At 31.6% G+C, this 18,698-nt stretch overlaps 1 long non-coding RNA gene across 1 annotated transcript; it reads right to left on the bottom strand.

Annotated features, from left to right (window-relative positions):
* Positions 1-15,474: 15,474 nt before the first annotated feature.
* Positions 15,475-16,981, bottom strand: LOC143074435 (uncharacterized). Its single transcript, XR_012977858.1, has 2 exons — positions 16,933-16,981; positions 15,475-15,910 (listed from the first exon to the last, which is right to left on the bottom strand). It is a non-coding gene; the product is annotated as an uncharacterized LOC143074435 (long non-coding RNA).
* Positions 16,982-18,698: the final 1,717 nt, after the last annotated feature.

Genomic DNA, 18,698 nt, shown 5'->3' with positions numbered 1-18,698 from the left:
GTTAAATACATTTGCCTAATCCCAATAAATAAAGATGCACAAAAAAGGGTCTTATTAGCCTTACCGGACGCAATTACGACTGGGCACAATTACGAACGATTTTTAATGTTGGCCCCCTTATATTATATTTATGCTTGATAATTCATAAATGTTTTTATTAATTAAAAACCCACTACATTACTTGTGTTTTCACGAAAAAAAAGTTCATGCGCACTTGGTTAATATTGCAGATGACGAAAAATTAAGTTTCGTAAATGTCAAAATAATGACTCCCTCTCTTGTATTCATTACATGAATAAAGCACATAAGCTAGTGCAAATTGCCTTCTTTTGTCATTATATAGATAGAAAAATATCTCCTGAATCTGTTCATATGTGTGATACCCTTTATCTTGCCCAAATAATCCAAACATTAACGTTTTCCCAGACTCGGGTGACCCTGAGCATAGTCAGAAGAAAATAGGATTTTCATTAAAAAGTCCCGAGAACTCCGAAAGTAAAGGTTAAGTATAAATTAAATTCATAGGTTCACTTACTAAAAAGAGAATTCAGTGCTTCATAGAAGGAAGAACTTGCATAAAAACAAAAAATCCGAATTATTTCCTTTTCAAAGAAAATTTTTTGTCACTAATTTCGTCTTCACCTACTGCTGAAGAATTTGAAGTAAAATACCATATTACACTTCTTATTTTCTTAGGAAATGTGTTAAGATTAATGTATGTTTCATAAATTTAGATCGTTGTAATTGATTTTTCTGCCAGGTATATAAATATAGTGCCGTTCGTAATTGCGTCCATATTGGGCTTGCTAGACCCATAAAACCAGGTCATGAAAATCTTACCAAAGTATTCCAATGTAAATAGAAAATTATGTGTGTTATGATTCAACATGAAAAGCATTCATACATCTTTAATTCTATGGTACAAACAATTCAAGAAAAGTATTCTACAAAGAAAAAAAAGTGATTAAAGTTCAAAAATCGTTCGTAATTGTGTCCAGTGAGGCTAGTATTTGCGAACCTTTAAAGCCATAATATCATATCAACCGAAATGAATGAAAAAAATGTTTACCTTTTTGACAACAGTTTACTCTTTCCGAATATTGTTCCTAGGCAGAGAAAGCCGCCTTAAAAGCGGAATTGAAATAGTTAAGCTTTGAATCAGGCTAAATTACATTTAAACCAGGATTAATTTCGAAAGATGTGCACATTAAGTTAATTTTCACCGTTAATGAAGTAATTTTACCTTAATTAGGCATTTTCATTTTACCTTTTACATCAATATATCAGTCATGTTTTTCTAATATTACTCGTTCCTCAAACTACACTAAATTTAATTTTCTATGTTTGTCTTTACAGTTCATGAATCGTGCAAAAATGTGACATACGAATAGGTAAACGATATTTCAATAATTTATTTTTGTTTACAAGAACGCTGATCCGACATGTTCTGAATAATTTTAAATTCTGATTGTTAACACAGTGAATGTTACATGTATGATATATTTTCGATATTCTATAAACGTTGTTATTGCTTATTACAAACCTGCTCGTGCATTTTTCATTGTTATTCAACGCAAATTTATTTTCTAAGATACCTGGGGTGGTGTTCTCGAAAGTATCCTAAGATTCGTCCTAAGTCATAAATAAGACCGATTTTAGGATGGACTTAGGATCGACTTAGGACACTCTTAAGTTACGTCTCAAAGCTATCTCAAATGCATCTTATGTTAGGACGTCCTAAACATATCCTATGTGCGAAAGTCTAAATAGTTAAGGTAATGGTTTGATAAAACATTTATTAGAGACGAAACCAATTAATAAAATTGTTTATAAAATTTTGTAATAACATGTATTTAATTAAATGCATGATTTCAAATGTTATAATTAAATAATATTAAATCGGATTTTGATATAAACTGTAAAACAATTTGCTTTAAAATGAGAATATTAAAATCGTAGTGTCATCGTATCATAAAAACGCAAAGTTCAAAGTTGAAAATCATGCACGATTTCTTTATACGATTTAATAATCGATGGTGCGTTACTTTTCACGTTCATCACGTAAAAAAATGAAGAAAAAAAAGGCATGCACAAAGTTAGGATGAAGATATGATGATCTTAAGACACCTAATTAGGTGTCCAAAGTTAGTACGAAAAATGTGATAAATCCTAAGTTAGGAGAGCTTCGGGAAAGTCAGTCATAAGATGGTCTTAGGACACGTCCTAATCCTAAGATAACTTCGAAAACACCACCCATGGGACGATCTTATTTCACAAAGGATTTCTATTGTCTACTTATTGTACCTCGAACTTTTTTACCCGATGTAGGTCTTTAGGTTGAGGTTCAATTCAATTAAAGTTAATCGGGCATGACTAATTAGATACGCCCTCTTAAAATCAGGGGGTCCGAAATAGGATTGGGAAAAACACCCAGCAAAATACCTTAATTTACAATTTCAAAAATTTGTTTGATTAAAAATGCTTTTGGTTGTTTAAATATCTTCGATCAATAATCAGGCGGTATTTTGTGGAAATAAATAACCTATCCCGAACCGGGAGATGTTGGCTGCAATAAGAATTAATTTATAAAAATAAGTTCATATCTCATCTTCTTATAGTGGCCGTTATTGATTGTAAATTCATGACGTTTTGTTAATGGCATTCTTCCATCGTTGAGAAAAAAGAGAGAAGGAGGGTTTAACTTACGAGTTCGATCATTATGGTTCAAATCTATTCTATAACTGCATATGTTTTACCTCTAGCGAACGCTCTGCCTTATTGTAAAAAGTGTCACTCTAAATTTGTAAACATTGCTTCAAATTGATCGAATTTGAATCTAGTCGTGAAAATGCATGATATATTTGCCACTAGACACAAAGGAGCAATAAATTAATCAGCTTCATTTAGTGATTCCTCAGTTGATTATAGTCTCAAACAGTTTTCCAATTTTTATATATTTCATTTTTATTTACATTTGAATTGTTATGCGTAAATCTTAGCATTTCTTCCATCATTTTTCTCTTTGCATTTAATCTGTTTTTTTAATATTAAAAAAAACGTTGTCGTACATTTTTGTAGTACACATCATGGGTTACATTGTATAATTTCCAGCAAAACTAATAGGGGAGCGACTAGAACAGAAAAACAATCTTCATTGAGTGGCAATAACTCATATATTGAAGCGTACAATGACGACTGTCTCGTCTAGGTGACAACATTTGCTGTTTCAAGTTTATTTATATCTCAGACTGGTATATATAAAGGCAACAGTAGTATACCGCTGTTCAAAACTCATAAATCCATGGACAAAAAACAAAATCGGGGTAACAAACCAAAACCGAGCGAAACGCATTAAATATAAGAGGAGAACAACGACACAACACCGAAACGCAACACACACAGAAATAATAGTTGTCAAAAAATAAAAAAAAAAAAAAAAAAAAAAAAAATGATAAAAAAGGTTGACAACAATTTTTTAAAAAGATTTAACTTATTTTGAGCGTTACATTGTTTTTATATTGTCTTGCTGATCGGTTTTGCTATATTTTTTTCATCTATTATTGTTCTAGCAAAAGTCACAAAAAATGTTGTTAAAATCAGCCATGCGACTTATTTAAAAAGACTAAGCTGAACTTTCTTGTTGTTTACACATTTCAATCATTCAACTAGTGCGTAGATCGTCTTTCCCTCTAATGTTTTTTTTAAGGTAAAGACAGCGTGGAATTCTCACTGCACCGGGCATCTGAAATACATTCCTATTATATTTTGATCGGACAAAGCTGCCAGGTTGCTAGTTTATCTTTTTCTAATTCTCTTTCATGACTTGTAGATAAGAAAGAAAATGAAAGATACCCAAATGAAAGAGATCTCATACAAGACCGATGAATAGAAGAAAAGATACATACGACAATTATCATGGTTATACAGTGCGAACATGCACATGCGAGGGATTAATAACAGAAACTGTTAGGTTATCATATATCAGAAGTTTTTATTTTATTTTTTAGTTTTGTTTATGTGTCAATTATTATAATTATAAATTATTTGTTATTTATATTAACACTATGGGGAACATTTATGTTGAATAACTATATACTAATTTTAAATTAGAAGTTTGAACACACTGTATGATAATGTGTTCTTGGATTAAAAAAATGATACGGTTGAATTGTTTTATCTGGAAATGTTTTATTTGATCTTTTATTAACGGTGCATCAGTATTAACATCGTTAAATGTCTGTATGCTATGTTTCCAGATAAAGACAAAAAACTTTAATGGAATTCATTGACGAGAATGACTGTTTTGTTGACTGAATGAGTGTAACACTAAGTTGTTTATCGTTCAGTTGGAAATACTTTATTCATATTCTTCTACACACACAAAATATTTAAATTTGTTAAAAAAAGATGCTGCAAAAAAGATAACGAATCGCTTCACATTTGTATCACCTCAAATGATGTCCACTCTTCATCCTTTCGATATTGTATACTTTCATATATGGTTTGCACAAGAACGTGCGTTTATACTGCTCCTGATATCTTTACAATAACAACGTTGAATGTGTACTGATTGTTCCTGTAGTCTTGGGGAACATTATTTATCAATCACCTATAATTTGTTTTTAACATGTTTAACTAGTTTGTTCCTCGCACCAAGTTAGGCCAATTGCAATTAATTTTTGTATTTTGTTTTCGTGTTATGCAGTAACACAACATACCTTTGTAAGACCATTTGTCGTCATCTACGTATACACCATAACTGATTTTAAATTATTTAATAATACCAGACATAAAGTTCTGCAAGACACCCCATGTTGTCTTCTAAATAACACAACACATCATTTACACGAGCATCACTGAAGAGACATGTATTGTCGAAATGCGCATCTGGTGCAAGAAAATTGGTACCGTTAATTTTATTTTTATTACTGAAATACTTCAAACGGGATTTACAGATTGTAATCAGATGTCGACTACTTTATGACACCAAAAGTTTTAATTTCCAAATAAGGAGACCAGTTGTGATTGCCGCTCCAGAGACTAAATAAATAGTTAACGGTTATATAAAATAAAAATCCTCATCTGAAAATGTAAACAAGTATAAAACATTAATTAAGCCGTTAGTTAAAATGTTACATATTTTTTATGTAGCAGTCTGTTATAGCCGACTATACTGTATGAGTTTTTCTCGTTGTTGAAGGCCATACGCTTTCTATAACTGCATACCTCAACTTGATTTGAACTTGGGCGAATAGTTGTCTCATTGGCAATCATATCAGATCTGATTATTTTCATATAAAAGGAAACTGCCAATTTTCAATTTAATAGCCATATTTAAACAATCATGAAATTAATTGATAAATTATATAGATAGAATGTCGTCATTATGAATTCGGTTATGCAAGTATGTAAACGATGTTATCTATTTAGTTGATGGAAATAAGTGCACAAGCATTTAAGTTGTGCATTTAGATATTAAAAAAACTAATAAATTAATAGGTGATTTGTTCTATGTATCTAAGTTCCTACTCAAGTATAAATTATGAACGGAATTTGGGAATAAAAGTGGTGAAGCTTATATAAAAATGAAGAAGTGGTATGATTGTCAAAGAAGCCATTCTCCACTAAAGACCAAATGACACAGAAATTAACAACTATAGGTCACCGTATAGCCTTTAACAATGAGCATCACCCATACTGCATTATCAGTTATAAATTAAAAGGCCCTGGAATGACAAATGTAAAAAACATAAAACGAGAAAACAAACCGCATAGTTTATGTACAAATAATTAACAAAAACATATATGTAAGACATAAACAAACAATAAACACTGAAACATAGGCTCCTGACTTGGGACACACACATAAATACAGAATGTGGCCGGGTTAAACTCGTAAGTGAGATCCCACCACACCCCTACTCTGGGAAAGTGGTGTAACAGTACAACATATTGTCGGGTTATTGTCCCTTTAACACATTCGCAATTTCAATTCTATATTTTATGAGAAAAAAGTTCGAATATGTCTCATTTTATAAAAACAGATAATATTCAGATGCCTGATAATATTAAAGGGTAGCCGTGTTCTTTTATAATATTTGTATTATTTTAACCATTTGATTGTGAAATCTAATTTATTTTAATGCATAGTTTGAAACGATAACATGGTTATTTAAACTCACTTACAGTACCTTCTAATTAAAATTAGTCTTTAGTTTTGAAAAGACATTATTTTTTGTGTTTTTTTTTTGTCTCTTATAGAGAGTTGTGTCATTGGCAATCATACCACATCTTCTTTTTTATATTAAAATAATAGTTTATGTTATAGATACAATGGATAAGCGTTGATTCATGAAAAACAAACCATTCGCCCTCAGGACTCATGATTTCTTTTTCAAGAATCAACGCTAATACATTGTATCTATATCATGTAATGAAAACCAAAGGTGTTCATCGTCGTAGGGAGTAAATGAGTTACCTGAATACTTAAATTTGAAGATTTATTAGATACAGTGATAAATTTTAAGTTTAATTAATCTGACGATTGTATATTATGCCAAAATAATAAAAAAAAAAAAACATTGACTGCTATTCCGGATATCGTAAGGAGTAAATATGATATATAAGAATATTCGTTCAGAAACAAGGGTACAGATTTTTATCCGAGTTAATTAAATAGGGACGATAGGAAACATTTTCTGCCTACGTCAAAATCATAAATATTACTCGAAGTTGAATTGTTCTGGAAAAAGGTAAACAATCAACAATGATAATTATTTATTCATGTTGAATTTTCCATTGCAATTACACATCCTAGTCTATAATTAAACAGCAAAATGTAAAAACAAATATTCATCATAGATTCAACGACTGAATTGTACGCCAGACGTTAATTTCGTCTACATAATATTCATCAGAACTAAAAAGGCTAATTAAGTACGAAGTGAAAGAACATTACTTTTGGACCCAATTTGGCAAAATGCCTTTAAATGGACACAAATATTCTTATTTACAATGGGTTATCAAATTCAAAGAGATATTTTAACGGTTCGCTTATCATAGACCAGTCCATCTATAGATAGGCATTTTGGTTTAAACTCATCAATGACATTTAAGTGTACAATCATTTTTGTGTTATTAATTCGTTTGAGGACACTGATAAGTGATTAGGAATCAACGATAGTTATAACGGCATGCATTCTTATCATACACATCTTTAAATAAATTTTCTCTATGCAAATGAAAAGTTAAGCTCCGCCCGATCAATTGAATAAATGTGTAATCCATTGTCTTTTGTTTTCAAAATATTTAATCTATACTTCTAAAAAGGCGAACAATTCGTAAGCCTGCATGACGAAGGACGACGAATCAAAGAATTTAACTTTATATATATATATAAAACAATAGAACAATGGTGTTGTATGAAATAACACCATTGCTGGCCCTTTTGTTTTCCACATAACTATTAATATTACCGGTTTTGTAACACGTTCCGGGTCGAATCTGATACATGTGCTGCTAGTATATGTCTCATATAGTTTCTTTTCTTGGTTTCCTTTATTTTTCTGTAAATTCCTCTTCTATCAGTCCAAACTTAAATTAGGTCTTTCCACTTTTCTCTACTGTTTTTGGCAATATGTCGCTTAGATATTTCTCATATTGTATCGTATAGTTTATGCGCTTTTAAATTTCATATGAAACATGGAACATGAAACATTTTATTTCAATAAAAGCCTCACATGAGGCATGATAGTACAACAATATAACAAAGAAATAATACATAAACAAACATATTTACAAATGCATGAATAAATGGGAAGGTAAATATAATTTGTAAATTGACATTACAATTTTACAAACAAGAACAAATTTATCTTTGCTGTTCATTAAATTAGAGACCCTGCTAAGCTGAACCATTTTCTTTGTAAGAGTAATCTCCATATTCACTGTTTATCATCAGAGTGCATCTCCTTCGTAACAAAAAAAAAAAGATATCGACAAAATTTCTTTCACAAAAATTACATCCTCAGGAATTTTTAGCTATTTTGGATCGAAGCGATTTGATGAACTTTTATATGAGTTATATACCTTTACGAAATAAATTTGTCGGTATGTGTTATTAACTTATAAACCATTTATTGTATAACCCTTGAATGTTTTTATTTGAGGCCCCTACGTCCTTACGTAGAAAATGAGGTCAAGGGCAAACGTCAAGGTCAAGTTCTCAATTGTGACTTTTCCTTGTTTTTGCATTTTCTCCAACACTTTAAAAGATATGAATAAAAGAACGAACAAGTGCATAATGATTGCTCTATGGTAATGAAGATATGTTACATTTGGTCTGATACAATTTCATGGAATCTTATAAGAGTAAGTGCCCCTGAAATGTCTAATTATAAGGTTAATTGATTATTACTTCAACTTGGTTCCCTATAAAGTAAAATGACCTGTAACAAAACGTTGGGTGTCATATGACCTTGAAAAATTACAAACGGAAGTGATCTTGAGAAAACCGGAAGTAGCCTTTTTTGCACTTTTTTCATGAAAAAGTACTCGAAATCCATATATTTTGTAATTTTAAAACCTTTTCTTAACACTTAAGACTAAAACTGACTTTTGATAAACCGGAAGTGACCAATTATTTCCTGGTTTACAAACAAAAATATTAGAAACTATATATTTTTGGAATCAGTGTGAAAGAAGCTATCATATGAGACCAGAATTGACATTTACTCTACAGGAAGTAGCAAATTGTCTCCCTTATTTCCCATCAAAGTATATAGATAACCATTATTTATTTAATCAGTATGAAGAAACTTTTGATTGAATGCCATTTTTAACTTTCATCTTTTCAATAGCAATTTCAACTTATAGTGAAAAGACCTTCAATTGAGAGAAAAAATGGTTTTTAATTCTTACTGTAGTTGGTTTATATCTGTTACACTGTGTCCCCAGGATCATCTTAACTGATGTAATTTGTAACCTGGAATTATTTTCTTTCAATCGATTTTCTAACAGCGGTCTACTACCATTGTCTTTATTGACCCTAAGTACACTATGTACCGAGTCTGATTTCTTCCAGCTCCATACTTATATGATTAATTTGTTAAAAAAATTAAGTTACTTTATTTTAAATAGGGCTGATTTACCAGATAATTTTTAAAACAGTAAAAACTGTGCACCTTGTAATCATCATGAGTTTATCAGATGGTAAAACGAACACTAATAATCCTGGTTAAAAATGAAGCATACATGTATGTGCTATACCGATACAAACAGTACATGCTACCTTTTACCTTATCTGTAGTTTTGCCTCTGTCAAACGTACCACAAAACGCGGATATTGAGGAATTGCAATATAGATGGGTCATTACCACACTTGAATTTCGTCATTGTACAGGGATCTGATATCAGGATTTTTTTAAAAGTAATTCATCAAGCTTATCTGAAGGTTAGCGGAGAGTCATGTCAGTAATGTCAATTTCTACACCCAAGAATGTCGTGGTAGAAATCGTTTTCTCATCCACTAAAGGAATTTCCAGATCATTGCAAGTAACCTTGAAAGTATGAAGCAGGTCAGCACATTGACTGGTTCCGCCCCTTCCCAAAAATATACAGTCGTCAAGGTAGTGTACAATGGCGCCCTCAGATTTTCTTACAGAAACCGCCCAATGTAGAAATGACGCAAACTTGTCAAATGAAGCACAGCTAATTGAGACTCCAAAAGGGAGGGCTTTATCAAAATAAAATTCTTGATTAATTTTGAAACCAAGAAGATCAAAATCAATCGTCGAGATAGGGAGTAATCTAAATGCTGAGCGGACGTCGGGCTTGCTGGCTAATGTTTTAATTTAGTATAATGTTATAACATCGACAGCATCATCAATATTTGATTAGACAACGGAACATTTTGTTGGATCAATCATTGATGGATGAATTTTCGGGATAAGATAAAAGAGGGACGAAAGATACCAAAGGGACAGTCACACTCATAAATCTAAAACAAACTGACAACGCCATGGCTAAAAAATGATAAAGATAAATAAACAACAGAACACGACACAACATAGAAAACTAAAGAATAAACAACACGAACCCCACCAAAAAACTAGGGGTGCTCTCAGGTGCTCCGGAAGGGTTAGCAGCTCCTGCTCCACATGTGGCACCCGTCGTGTTGCTTATGTGATATCAAATCCGGCAAACAGTCCGATTCGGTGGGTAACATTCATGAAAGAGAAGGGGATTGTAGTTACGAAGCAAGGAACATATCCGATATCATTTGTGACACGGTTATTCCATAAAGGTCAACCAACTCGTGATGGCGTCCGTAAAATTTACGAAGGGATGATTTCAACATCACCTTTTGGAACTCTTGGTTTAATAGCTTCCTTGTGAGCAGCAACCCTCTATCAAGAAAATCATGATAGGAAATGCAAGCACGGGAATATCGTATCAATGGGGAGATATATACCCCGTATGCAGGTGCTGCTGGAATGTTGCTACTTAGAAATGGAAAGTTCACAATTGGAAAGCTGAAATTATCTCTTTTGTCGTAAAGTTTATAGGTGGTGAATAACTCTAAACATAGCGTCCTTGCAAACACATTATAATTAAAAAAAAACATACGCCAGTAGCCTCTATAAATTCAATTAGCTGATAAACAATAAATGCTATTGTATAAGTATAATATATAAATTTCGGATTTATTGAAATTTTCCTCAAACTAATATTTACATTTTAAATCTATAGTTAACATCGTTTGTGACAAAAATGAAAACTTAAGATACCTTGCCTGCGTTTAGTGAAACTCTGTGTGAAAATATGATACTTAGCGTGATTTCATAACTTTAAATACACTTATATAAACAGATAACAGTCAAATTAGATATAACTAACACTTAATTGAGATACGGTTTTAGTTTTTATTGTTTGACATTTAAAATTCATTCAAATTACAACAGTTATAATTTGGATCTATTATCATTGTAAATTATAATTTGAAATACACGTAAGGCGCAAAAACAAAGGTAAATTCAAATACATAATTCAAAATCGAAATGTCTACGGCATGGGAAAAATCAACAATAAAATGAAAGAACATAGAAAATAAAAGATTGAGGCTACCCGGAAGAGTAATCAGATCTTGAAACAAATACTGAAACCGTTGTGTTATAACAAGTGCTTAGATGTATAAAAGTCTACTGTTGAAAGCGAGCTACAGATAAGTTATAATTCAACAAACTTTTTTTTACCTATTTTAAATCAAAAACACTTTTTTAATGATATTACAAAACAGTTTGAATCAAAGTGAAATAATAAACAACCTATCAATTAAGTATAGGACCTTATATAAAAAAGACTGATAATATTTTGTTCGATGAAGCTTATTCCGCGGGATTGTTTTAGTACAACGGAAATGATACGAATACACTATGTTCAACTTTTGAATACATGTAGCATGATTTGCCGCCGACTTATTTGTTCAAACTACATAACAAGCATATCTATTTATTGAAAAAAAGACATACTAGCAGTTTAATGTGCGAAATGTCAATATGCACGAAATAGTGAATTGATTTAGAATTTTGTCAAAAATAACAGTTAATAGGTGTCATGTGTTTAATATAGTTTTAATGTTTACATGTCAAAAACTGGTTGGATCAGTTAAAAATGTAATATTTGTCATGATTCTTGTTATTTTTGATTCAGATATAGGTGTTATGTTTTTTTTTTGTATGAAGTTTTTCAAATTTAGTTTATTTATGTGGTTTGGAGCGAAATGACATTTGTGTTGAACTAGTACACATTTCTGTTTAAGGGCCAGGTGAATGCCCGACTCTGAGTGTTGAATGTTCTCGCTGTGTTGAGGATCCATTAAAGTCTTGTGGTCTCAGGCCGGGTTGCTGTCTTTTTGACACATTCCCCATCTCCATTCACAATTTTATATATGTACATGAAACTCTTGGCGGTTTAAAGGGTGGTGTTCCATTATATTATGTCATGATTTTGTTGAGCTGTTAGTTTATCAAAGGTTCTCACAGTAACTACAACGTATAGTTAACCATAAATTGTAATTTTTGAATTCAGATCATGTACAATTAAACTTCAATCAAATAAAATGACGCATTGGTCAATTTGTATGAAAATGTCAATTTTAATATTATAATTACATTTTATTATATTATAATAACGGTACATTGTTTGAAAGAGAAAATAACCAGTTAACGTAAGCAACCTTATACCAGAAAACGGCAATAAATTGTATTTGACAATAAATTACATAAAAATGAAATTTATTTACGATAAAATTGAGAATGGAAATGATGAATATGTCAAAAAGACAACCACCCGACCGATGAGCAGATAAAAGCCGAAGGCCACCAATGGATGTCCAATGCAACGAGAAAATCCCGCAACCGGAGATGGGCATCAGCTGGCCTCTTAATAAAAATGTGTACTAATTTACTGAAAATTTACGTCATACTTAACTCTATATCACATAACTTAACTAAAATTAAACAACATAAAAGTCTAACCAGGGTCAGAGGCTCCTGACTGGGGACAGGTGCTATAATGCAACGAGGTTAAACATGTTTCATGAGAACTCAACCCTCACGGCATACCTCTAGATGAATGTTTTTGTGAATTTCTTTGAATAAAATCAACGAAAACTAAATCAATGTATTCTATTTAATAGTTTCAGTTTGAATATCAATAACTTTGTCAACAATCATTGTGCAGATGTGTCTTCCCTCAGAAAATAAGTTGTTGTTTTGCTTACATGTATTTATTTCTGTAATAAAAACAAAAATAGTTATCAATTTGGTAAAAATTGAGGTTTTGGGTATCTTCTGGTGTTTATACGTAAGTGATAGAAATAAGCCATTAATTAATTCAAAACCAATTTTTAGGAGCATCCCCACAAATTCTTGATCAAGGCCTGAATTTTGAGGTGTAATAAAATCACTGCGTGTCTTTTTTTTTTTTTATATAAAAACCTTGATTTTCTGTTCATTTTATTGTAATTTCCTGATCCACTGATTTGATTTGACATCAAATATGAAATTAGCACTATCATTATCACAATCATTATAATGATTATTATACATTGTAATTATCTGAAAATAAAAAAGGAGATATTATGCATTAAAAACTTACATTTTGTACCAACGCGAATCATAAATACAGCAATGACACATTTAAATGAGGAATTCATGTAAAAAAAGGTTTTTTTATTTAAATTGTATACAACTGATTTAATTCTATTAATATATATCATTTGTGCGTCAGTTTATACATACATGGTCTTTCTCTTGATGTCATGTTACTTGTAGCAAAGTGTTTCATCTTGTTAAATGAAAGAAAAATCTGCAAAATCAGTTTTTGCCTACTTCATGGTGAATTTTAGGTGTGTCAGTTTACGTGGCCAAACCGTAAAATAGAAAGAATTATAATTATTTGATATTACAAACATAAAAAAGGAAAGGATTGTTGAACTGTAAATGTGAATTACAAAACCAAGTAGAAAAGCAATGATACAAATAATGAACGAGTAAATTGATATCTCGCTGTCCTTGAAAAAGGAGTCGTTGACTATAATTGATTGTTGTATGCGTAACGTCCATTTGCAAATAGTTCATACATATTTCGAATACAATGAATTAGAAGAGAACGTATTTTAAAGACCAGCATTTTGTCTTGGAACAAGCCACATAAAGATCATTCAAAGAGTTGTTGAAAAGATTCTTTGCCTAGCAGAATGCTTGAATTGACACTTTTAATAAACCATCACTTTATGTTTGCATTCCGACGATCATGGCTCACTATTAATTCATCCAACACAATCAAACAGACCCAACTATTTAGCACTGGTTAACTTCGTTTATAGGCTCTTGTGAGTTGATTGGTATATCGTATTAAGACAAAGTCTAGCAAACAAAGGGGGAAATGATAAAATTGTCGAAATACAAAAGCATAACCTTCTAAGAAAGATCATAAAAAACAATTGCAACTAACACAATATTTCATAAAATTTGAAAAGATTTAGCAACTCCCATCAATATTTTTTTACACTCAGGTACTCCGGTAATGAAAGCAGTTTTTGTTTCGCAAACATTTAAATAATTAAACCATGACATTCAATTTCAAGAAAAACCGAAGAAAAAGGGACATTCAAACCAACAATTTGAAAATAAACTGACAAAACGAAAAAACCAACAAACAGCAATACACAAAACACAAAGTACCGATAAATATTATACTGACAAACATAAACCTAATAAAACGGGACGAGATTTCAAGTGCTTCGAAAGGATAAGCAAATCTTATTGAACCTTTGGCACTATTGGTACAAAAGTGCATACATAATATCGCACCAAGTATGCATACGTAATTTCAAATATTTTAAATGTTACAATGGCGTGATACTTTGTCAACAGAGAGTGAATTACAAAGTTTTGCATTAATACTCATTGGTGCTTATTGATAAAGGAAGTTTGTTGACCTATTGCTTAAATAAACGTCATTTAGACTCCGCTGAATAATTGACTCTTTGGCAATCAAAACACATAACACGTCTCCTTATTTTATTTTATGGTTATTTGTAGTCGTTGCTTTCGTATCCTACATGTACAATGTAATTGGCGGCGAATATCGCATTTCTCTAGTTTTGACAGGGCTATGAATCAATCAAATTAAGGTCATCACTCACGAAATTTTACGGTCGCAATCATGAGCTGATTGGCCATTATGACGAAAGTGTGTCTGAAATCATATCTGATATTCTTCTTCAGTCAGAATAACCTCCCATCATTAACAAAGACATAACACGACGGGTGCCGTATTCGGTGCAGGAAATGCTTACTCTTCCGGAGCACCTGATTTTACTCCCGCGCTTTTTAGTGGAGTTCGTATTGTTTCTTATTTGTTTTATTTATGACTGTTGATGTAAATGTCTTATGGTTTTCCGAGTCTTTGTTTACTCCTTGGTTTTGATTGTTATTTTCTTTGGTTATAAGTGCGGTTTTTTTGTTCCTTAAGTATCTTTTGACTTGTTATTGCACGTACATGTACGAATCATTCACAGCGAAAAAACATTCAAAATATTGATAAGATTGACTGGTATAGAAACATGATTTATAACACTTTATAAATTCCATGCGTCCGAAGAGCTTTCTGAAATAACCTTCTTCTGAAAAGCTCAATATTTGAAATCTAGGGGAAGTAAGAACCAAACCAGTTGAGGAGCTACATGACCGAAAACGTACCAGAAATTAAAGCTGAATCTATTCGAACAAGGGGACTAAAAGTATTGTTTATGAATAAACTAACAATTTATAAACAAACAATTATAGAATGGTTTGGTATAAATATTGTCAGTACTGAAGTTCTGTTCCGATAGTACTCCCGGGGACCGACTTCTAGCGATATTCTGATCAGTGTTGATCATTTTGAAATAAGTTCCATAACAAAAAAAACTTTCAAGATCAACCTTTAATCAAATGCAATTTAATGACAAAGCATACATTTTTCAGCAAAGGTTTTGTGTCCTGCTTCCCGGGCAAGTCCAACTTCCGTCACAGTGGCAGTCACAGTTATACCGGTAACAGCCATCGGTATATTGAAATTGACTGTTTCCTGCGTATTTTTGTCCACTGAGTTGACATTGTCTGCAATTCGAATGAAACCCGCCATTGTTTGATCCAGAACAGTCGTTTGTTGTATCCTGAGCAGGGCAGTTCCAACTACCATCACAGTTACACATACAATTATAACGTGAACAGCCGTTTGTAAACTGAAAGCGGGAATTTCCTCTGTATTGCTGCCCGTTGACTGTACATTGTCTGCAACCGCTTGTCGTGGTGACGCTTATTAGCACCAAGATGAATACAGCTGTTAAAGTGGGAAACATCTGAAATAAAAGCTTATATTAACATTGTATGTCATTGAATTACTTATCTTGTATAATCTAAACGTATAGCATTGCCCAAATAATATTATCAAAAGTCGTATCAAACATTATACCTAAAACAAATATATGAGACGGTAAAACGAGTGTGGTTCATAATGTTTTGTCTGATTCTATGTTACAAAGCCGTACACTAGTTGTGGCAAATTAATACCCATTTATTCGCTAATCTGTGTTGCAATCGAAGTAACTGTCTTGAACGCTTTTTATTAAGTGACATTTTTTCATAATTGTTTTCATCATCAACGACTATGTATACATGCTTATCTTGTAAAGACTTTTATCCCTCGCCAATTTGATTTTAACCATACTAGTCATTGTCCCAGCCGTAAGAACAATGACTTTTTCATTCTTAATCATAGTCGCTAAAATTGCTGTACCAGGAATAAAATGAAAACTGATTCAAATGAACATAAACAAGGTAAGATATGATTAACATGAAGGTACCACTGAAAAATAAAAAAATAAAATGAAATAAAATAATGAACATACATGCTTGTGAGGTTTTTCATTTCAAATAATAAAAATGTAATTGTTTATACAGTCCCAATAGTAAATTAACATGACTGTAACGAAAATAAACGCCCTGCAAACTAAGCTAACAACAAAATATTGTCAGAATCAAACGTTTTGAGACTTTTCCATGTTATTCTATATGGAAACCATAATTGTATTCGAATAAAGCTACTTTTTATCTGTAATTTTATAAGGACACTCAATATTGCTCAACATTAGAATTTTAACGCTTTCTTAATTTAAAAACGAGTAAATGCAAATAGAGTGTGTGATGTTCATAAAATTGAGTAATCGTTTTAATATCCTATGTCATGTTGGAATAGGCGCTAAAAATGATAAAGTCAATTGTTAAAATTTTGGATTTCGTCAAGTAATTCTTTTAGTAATTTGTATGCCGTAAGTCTATGAAGCAGTCGATAAAAATTAGATAAAAAAAAAAAAGAAAATACCTTGCCTGCCTTTGCTAACAAATTTGTCCAAAACTACTCTACAAGATTTCATATTTAGGGTTTAAATACCAAAAATGGATGAAATTATAATTGTAAAATTGATAGAAGTTCAAAAGTAATTGAGGAAAAAACCTTGGGAATAATAATTTGACATTTAAAGTTGTTCAAAATACAACAATTACAATTAAAATCTAGCCGTTTGTACAATGTTGTAAAGTACATTGTAAAATGAAAACCAATGCACGTTACATTAATTATAGAGAGCTATGTAAAGTGTAAAGTTATTAACATTGTTTTGACATTTCCTTGAACTGTAGCTATTTTAAAGATTTGCTGCATATTATAATCTGAGATTTCAATATCTTTTGGTACTGGAAGTTTAGTTTGAATAAAAGAAATGAAGAATATATCAAGTAAAAAAAGACTATAAAAGGCTAATTATGTTTTTTTCGAATTATTTCATCGTCAACGATTTCGACTGCATTTCTTTGGTATGTCATAATCAGGCAAAATTTTATGGACAAACAAACTAACAAAATGAATATATGAATGAGATTGTCATCTACTTTTAGGCATTGTATCATAACGAATGTGATAAGAGAAATCGTATATCTGCCATTCCTTGTTATAGATAATGTTCCCAAACAGCAAACTTTCAGATGAGTTTTTATTGTCAGATTCATCATTGAATAGTATCTATTGAAAGAAGAACGAAAGCATTAACAGCGATTGAGTACATAAAGACTACTAAAACAATCAAATCCTCTTATTCGAAATTTTGTGCTTTTTCATGAACCATATATATATATTCTATAATGTACTGCAAAAAGAAATCGCTTGATGAATACTAGTAGCAATACTGCATATAGATTAACAACCTCATGAAGAAACACATGTCTAGTATGGGGGATTTAGAATATTCACAGAAAATTAATTTTACTGGTTCCCAGTTCTGATCTGTAGGTTGCATCTCATAGAGACATATGTTTGGAAAGTTACCAGAAAATATGCATGTGATTATTATCGACTCCTAGGAGTCGAGATTAAGAATTGAACGATGGACAGTTAGTGCGTGAATTTTTCTTGCTACCTGATTGGAAGATATTACGAGACGTGAATAATCAAAGTTTATTGATTGGTTAGGACAATCCAAACCTAGTTATGTCCTTCAATCCCGTAGAGTATCGGATTTGTCCTCTCTATTTTAGCAATTAGATTTTGCCTGGTCATTATTCATGATATTGGTACACAGGTAACTTTTATCTATAAATAGTCGAATCTTCTGGAGTTTCGTGAACAACAACGTTAAACGGTATATACTACTTCATAACGTGTGACCTAACGTGTGTGGTAAAATTTGTTGATTGATGCACGTGGCTATTCTAGTAAATTAATTAATCTACAAAGCGAGAGCACTTTCCATTTTCATCAGCTAAGAGTCGACTAGCCAGTTTTGAAAGGCTATTGCTTGTTGTTGATATTGAAATCTATGGTAACCCTACGGTCGAGGTAGGAATAGTTTAGAAAGTTAGTGTTAATTTAAACTCTTAGAAGTTCGGGGCTTATAAACGTTGAAAATAAGCCGCACAGGCCTATATTTTGACCTCTGAAAAAATTGTAGAGCATATGAACTTACCATTCTAGGATAAGATTTTTTTCAAAACTTCATAGTAAAAGTGGTACAGTTTTAGCGGTAAAGGGATCTTCTATGGGAAAATGCATTGTCAATATTTACAGAAATGCACCCAATAGATAACAGCAAGAAT

This window comes from Mytilus galloprovincialis, chromosome 5 (assembly GCF_965363235.1).
Source record: "Mytilus galloprovincialis chromosome 5, xbMytGall1.hap1.1, whole genome shotgun sequence".
NCBI classification, from domain to species: domain Eukaryota; kingdom Metazoa; phylum Mollusca; class Bivalvia; order Mytilida; family Mytilidae; genus Mytilus; species Mytilus galloprovincialis.
Note: the sequence above shows the minus strand (reverse complement) of the source record. Positions and strands in the feature narration are given on the sequence as shown.